This window comes from Mytilus galloprovincialis, chromosome 5 (genome assembly GCF_965363235.1).
Source record: "Mytilus galloprovincialis chromosome 5, xbMytGall1.hap1.1, whole genome shotgun sequence".
Classification (NCBI taxonomy): domain Eukaryota; kingdom Metazoa; phylum Mollusca; class Bivalvia; order Mytilida; family Mytilidae; genus Mytilus; species Mytilus galloprovincialis.
The window spans coordinates 64,633,853-64,641,350 of NC_134842.1; the positions used below are offsets into that span (position 1 = coordinate 64,633,853).

The following is a 7,498-nucleotide window of genomic DNA, read 5'->3' on the forward strand; positions in this document are numbered from 1 at the left end:
GCAGGCGATTTGGTGTCACAATATCACAGTAGCATGGGTTCGAATCCCGGTGAGGGAAGAACCAAAACTTTGCGAAAGCAAATTTACAGATCTAACATTGTTGGGTTGATGTTTAGACGAATTGTATATACATTATGTACACAGCCATGTCTCACCATCATTGATGGCGATCCGATGGATAAATCTGTTGTAGAGTTGTTACTGACTCAGACGTACTTATATATATATTTATGCGAAAAATACATTCAACAATTCGTTTGAGCTCTTACGCTAAAAATACATCTTTACATCTTTAGATATAGGAAGATGTGGTGTGAGTGCCAATGAGACAACTCTCCATACAAATAACAATTTAAAAAGTAAACCATTATAGGTTAAAGTACGGCCTTCAACACGGAGCCTTAGCTCACACCGAACAACAAGCTATAAAGGGCCCCAAAATTACTAGTGTAAAACCATTCAAACGGGAAAACCAACGGTCTAATCTATATAAACAAAACGAGAAACGAGAAACACGTATATATTACATAAACAAACGACAACTACTGTACATCAGATTCCTTTACTTGTTTAAAATCGTGTTATAAAGTTAACAATTTGGAAACAAAATATAAAATAATAAAACGAATCAATTTCTGTTAATAATTCGATCTCTTTTATCCGGAGCCATACACAAATGTATACCAATAACTTGATTAGCCTCATTTAAACATTGTTTTGTAAGACCTAGTAAAGTCAAGCATATATGAGAAATATAACTATATCTACAAAACAGTACCCTTGCGTTTATCTACAAGACGCAGCGGTTTTTTTTTTTGAAAAATATACCATCTTACATCATATTTTTAGTTATATACACCATGTTTAGACATTGCCAACGTTTAGTGCTCATTTTTATCACATTCTCAACCGAGCATGATTTGAAATATATAATGAAATGTGGCAAAAATAGCATTAATTAAGGTTTCTCATGAACATAAAACAGGTTTGGGTTTATCCTGTTTTCATTTGTGCTAGGTATTATAAGGTTAAAAAAGCGATCCAACCATTATGCGTTAATCCTTACTAAATATACATGTTTTGTTCATTTCCGCATATGTTGCTGTACAAGTTGTACTTTTCCCTTGTTATTATGATGTATAACGATTTAGATAATGTATAATAATTTCGGTACTTATACATCTTCGGATTTCAAATATTTGACTTAGAGCGTTCCTGATGAAGGTAAATCCAGCAAAGCGTTTCGGATGCACTAAATTATTAAACGTGTTGTTTCAATTTTGTTTAGATGTGTTACTTAAATTTGAATCAAATAATGTTATCTATCATTATACACATACAGCTTTATAGATATTTAAAACTGAAAACCTTACCAGGCATTGGAGGTAAGCAGAACAACAACACAGGTACATATTTCATTTGACCTTTGTAAAACAGAGTATAGTAAAAGCATAAACAGTTTCCCGAATCGAAAATGATTTTTTTAAAATTCTATCAGTTATATTTTCCCGTAGAATTATTTGATAGATTTTACTTTTAATTTGATTGCCTACGGTATCTTGTGCAGTTTAGAGTGACATCACATAATTACTATTATATGTTTATTAGATATGACCATGATTTACTGTCCTATATAGAAACCCTTCAAATATTCCAATCCTCCAGTATGTACACGTTCCAGAGCTAACATTAACCTGTATATTGTAGGTTTTACTCCTCTTGAAGTTTTCCATTTTCTAAGGATGTCTTCTATCTGATTGTACATGTCCCTTGGGTGCCGTGTCAATGTCTCCTCTATCGAACTTATACTTACTCCCAACTCAATTCCGAGTTGTATAGCGCAGTTTCCAAGGTTTCTGGGCAGATCTTTAAGAACATCATCGTGTGGAACTTCTTGTAGTCGGATTTCTGCAATATCTGTCAAAATATATACATAATATATGAAGAAAAAAAAACCATTGACGTAGATATATGAGGCGTGTCAATGAACAAGTTTGTGCATATAGTTGCTTTTAACTAAATAACTAAATTGTATACATGAAATAGCTGATTAATCATCTGACCTTTTACCTACATAGAAAAAAATTAGTATTTAAAACACAAAAGATAAGACCCAACACAATATCTAACCAGACTAACAAATGAAACATCATAATTAACACTCGACAAAATAGTCATATTCAGGAATAAGTCACATTTGGTAATTAGCAGACAAGACAACGTAGATGGTAAACTACAATCTAAGACGTTATAAAATTGTCATTAATAAGTTAAAATACAAATACATCACATAGATAAACTCATTCGTTATGGAGTCCATAAACTGTACGAAGTGTCATTTCAAGTACTAGTATGTCCTCCTCATAACTCGGTGGGAGCGGTTATGCGTCAGGAGCACACTTCTGTGTATGAAGTCAGTAAATCGTGAACATGCACGAAAAAACGGATCAACTAAGATCTGTAATCACCATTCGATTGGACAGAGGATCTAATACCAGTTAGAAAGGGTTAAATGATAATTCGGAAGTTGAAATCATCCAGTTTGTCATAGATTTTAGTGTAAAGTCTTCCATCTGTGTCCATATTGAGGAAAACATCAAGGTATGAAGCAGTCTTTCTGGTATTAATAGTATCGTTAATTTCAAATTCACTGGGATGTATGAGATGTAAGTAACGATTGCATTATCGGTTATTGAGTGAACAGACAATATAAATATATCTGAAGGTAAGAAAGCATTTCGCAAGATGTTTTTTCTTGTTGTCGTTTAGAAGTTTCTGAATGAATTCTGCTTCATACAATTACAAATACTAATCGGCCCATAAGCCTGCACAATAAGTGCCAATTCAAAAACCGACTGTCTGTTGAAAACTCAATCGTCCGAAGTCACAAGTGTGTGTTCTGATAGAATCAGTGTGGTTCTTCACAAATTAGAATTTTATATCTACGATTCCCAAACTGTAAGAATTTGGAATTTTGTTGTAAGACCGCTTGTAACATGTGTCCTAAGTACTTCAAATCTTTTCTTTTGATTGATTGCTTTAAAATTAACTTTTCATCTATATACATAACATAAAAAATTTAAAAAGACCATATTATAGACATGGTCATTTCGAAACATTATTATTTTCTAAAGTCTTAGGAATTTATAAACAAAGTTTCTGCAAGATACGGTTAGTTATGCTAAATCTTACCTAACAAATGTGTGTCTTCTCTAAACACCTGAAAGGAAAGATAGATAAAGTTATTGTGTTTGTATATATGATTTGTGTATGATACAAGATCAGTTCTGCACACTGCATAACACGATTCAGAACACATTTTAACTATATGTATACCTAAGGAATATTATGAGAACTTGTTCAAACTATATCATGAATATGTTTACCTGAGAAATATCATGAGAACTTATCTAAACTATATCATGCATATGTTTACCTGAGGAATATCACGAAAACTTATTCAAACTTTATCATGAATATGCTTACCTAAGGAATATAGTGATAACTTATTCAAACAATATCATGAATATGTTTACCTAAGGGATATCGTGAAAACTTATTCAAACTATATCATGAATATGATTACCTGAGGAATACCGTGCGAACTTACTCAAACTTTATCATGAATATGTTTATCTAAGGAATATCATGAAAACTTATTCAAACTATATCATGAATATGTTTACATGAGGAATATCATGAGAACTTATTCAAACTAGATCATGAGTGTGTTTACCTGAGGAATATCATGAAAACTTATTCAAACTATATCATGAATATGTTTACCTGAGGAATATCATGAGAACTTATTCAAACTATATCATGAGTATGTTTACCTGAGGAATATCATGAGATCTAATTGAAACTATATGTATATCTGTGGAATATCGAGTGAACCAAAGGCATATTTCCATAGATTTACAACAGTTTGATATAAATACTAAATAAGGCCTTTGTTATCTGATATCGAAAGACGAAAGATAGCAACGGGAAATTGACACTCATAATTTGAAATAAACTTTCAATGTCATGGCCAAAATGCCAAAAAATCTTGAGACTTTCAATGCCATGGCCAAAAAGCCAAAAAATCTTGAGACTTTCAACTGTATACAAACTACAATATAGAAGAATTAAGAGTGAACAAAAACAAACCCCACCAAAAATTGGCGATGGTATTGTGTACTCTTGAAGGGTAACCATATCACGCTCCACATGTGGCACTCAAATGAAGGAATATACCTCTATCTTGCAAAGCTCTAATTCCTTCCCCGAAATAGTTACATTTTTTTAAAAATCTCAATGTAAGCTCTTCGTCTTTTGACTAATGTTAAGATTTTCAAACATTTCAAAACACTTTCATAATGTTATTGCGCATATGGGTCAGTATTTTTTTTACCGTCAATGCTACACGTCTAATTTTATAAAGGGCAAAGTCAAGAGCTCCTTGGTCATGTACATTTTTTTTTTAAATAAACCGGAGAAGAGGACTGAGGGCTTTTTGCAATTACAAGACACGTGTCTTCCTGTGAACTTTCCACTTTTTTATGGTCTCAATGAGAAGTTAAATCACAAAAATACTGAGCTCCGAGGAAAAATCTAAAGGGAAAATTCAATTATCAAAAGCTCAATCAGGATGGACACCTTTTGTTTAAATAAATGAATGTACTATATTTGAGTCCATTGACAATCGAGTTTTAAAAGATAGAAACGATCGACGTGATACACAAATTAAAGCTAAGTTACATTATGAATCTTTTGATCACATGAAAACAAAACCAAAATTTAATTATAATCAATTTAAGTACAATCATTCACTTAGTTAATGATGATCTATAATTGTAACATGTCATACATTTGAAAAAGACATACGCCTTTTACAAACTGATATTGACTTGTGGATTAAACAACAGTTTTGTCCCAATCCCGCAATTGTCCACCTGAAAGATTGGCGCATAGACATTTGGAAAATCATCTGAGCCTATCAAACAAGACATGTTCTATATAAGTCTGAAACGATCCTAACAGAAAAATTGGGATTAAAAAAACATGGTAGAAAAATTAAAACACGGTATGATTAACATCAAAGAAACAAAAGCTGTCCAAACCTTGCAAAGCAAATGCCTTTCATCCCCCACTGCCTTTAGAGCATCCACCAAGTCGTTGAATGATTTTGTGGGTTTACCCCGTATGGTTTTTGTTCTCCAGAAATTTAATGCCATGATTTTGATAACAAGAGGCATCCTTGTGTAGCTGTAATCAATATCATTCCAATCATTGAGTTGTAACCCAAGATGAATCATTAACTCTCTACAACTATTGATATCCAGCTGATTGGCAAGTCTTGACAGATGTTGCTCGCTTGGTGACATTGTCAGGGCAGTTTTTCCAAGACCTGAATAATTCGAAAAGGTGAAACGAAATAAAAAAGAAGATGATAATTAAGATTGTTTTCAAACATAAAATAAACTACAACAATTAAAAACACACATGTTTCGCAAATCTAGGAATGTTTGTGAAACGATTTGCGATAAGACTTGTTATGTTTCTCCCTTTATGTGGTAAAACCTTACCATTAATAAATGAGAGATGTGATATTCTTAATGTACATACATGGACCAGTATCTAATTTACTGTGGATTTTACAGTACAACACAGATCGCTTCTTGAAAATTAACATTATGTAAGCGTCTTCTTATCCATCTGTTATATAACATCTATGTACGATTAACAATCGAATTACAGCTAGATGTTTCTCAATGTTGTAACGTTTTTTATCAAAGGCTATTTCTTTTTAAAAAAGTGTTTTTTCAGATTTTCGACGAGGCAATTTTTGATATGCATGATTGTTTCTGCAAATGTATTTTACATTTTCTATTGATGTGTGGTTTGTTTATCTATGGACACAGGTAAATAATTTGAAACTGCATTGTTTAACTTATACCAATGTGTGTTGATATAATATGCAATGAAGAAACTATTTGATTTCCAAAATATTTTTTTTCAATTTTCAACAACAAAAATATGCCTCATCTATATATCCTGTAAAACAACTCTGTAAAATTGATTTAGCGTCATATTGATAATCTTGATTTGCAGTTTGAAAAAAATTGTGTCCACTCTTTTGTGGATATTAATTGAGTTGGACCTCTTGTTGTCCGACATCCAATTTATTAACCGATATATTGGTTCAATTGGTCATGTATGGATCAATCACAGCATCCTTGCGATAAGAACAAGAAGAAGGTTGCTAATACATGTAATACTGCAGCATGAATTCCTGATATATCCGGAAAATGACTCTCCGGTTTATTAGCTGTTTCTTGTTGGTATTTCGAGTAGCTGTGGTTTGTTTTACTTCATTTATACTAAGAGGTTTATGATGATTTGCCATATAGATTCAGCATAGCAATGTTCATTAATTATACATATCAAATGGATTCTAATTGTGTTTCATTTATGATGATCTAAATCAATTTACCTTGACAATGGGATGGACATTCTTCTTGTTTCTGAAAAACGTTTATTAAATAATAAAATATTTAAAAGTGTAATGATTTCTTATGATTTATATTACAATATAACACTATACATCACGACTTCAGACAACGTCACAATTTGCAATTACCTTGGTTTATTATAGTTCTTGCTTTTTCTCGATTACTATTTTAGATGAGTGAACGACGTAATATAAATTTCTAGTTAAATACATTTACTTAATTTTAAGTGTACTCTAAAGAAACATAATATATGTATGCAAAATGGGCGTATATTTTATTATATGCGACTCATCTGATGCTCCCGAATCATCATTGGAAATCTAGTAAAGCGCTCTGGACATTTATAATTTCAAAAAAATGAAGCCAAATACGTCAATAAAATAGATATCAGATAGTTAATGCCCTAAATTAAAAATGTTTAATGCTATGAATATTTCTATAGAAAACAATATATGTTGGTTTATATGGCTTGTTGATATTGGATACCTTATCGAAAATCCACACCAATGATCTTCTGGAGGAGTGTTTGTTTCCAAACTCACACACCCAGTTAGCGGTTCGTTTCACCTTTGAAATGGATACCACACATGGAGATCTGCCACAAACTTCTCCGACTTCAATGTTAAAGAGATTGGTCAAATTAACTTTTTTCTGGTTCTTTCCAATGCTGATCAGATAAAATTTCAACACAGCTTGTAAAGTCACGGTCAAGCATTCTTGAATGCTGGCTGCAATATCTGGGGAGATGTAAGACCTAGATGACATGTTCGTAAGATAGACGACGACTCTTGTTTCTTCTACCATTATTCTAAACTCAGTGTTGCTGTCAACACATAGCACGGCGGAGGAATGATATAATAACGGCCGTCCGTCCACCTCCTTGATAGGCCAAATACCACTAACTGCACCAACCAGTTTAAAAGACAATGCTGATGGTATGGATGACTTCTGTATTTGATAGACCAACGCAATTGTCCTTTTTGCAAATGATTTGTCATCTA

General features: G+C 32.4%; 1 long non-coding RNA gene across 1 annotated transcript; it reads right to left on the bottom strand.

The window, feature by feature from the left end:
• Positions 1-1,288: 1,288 nt before the first annotated feature.
• LOC143074645 (uncharacterized) lies at positions 1,289-6,517 on the bottom strand. The gene is made up of 4 exons (XR_012977987.1): positions 6,479-6,517; positions 5,106-5,392; positions 3,193-3,220; positions 1,289-1,917 (listed from the first exon to the last, which is right to left on the bottom strand). It is a non-coding gene; the product is annotated as an uncharacterized LOC143074645 (long non-coding RNA).
• Positions 6,518-7,498: the final 981 nt, after the last annotated feature.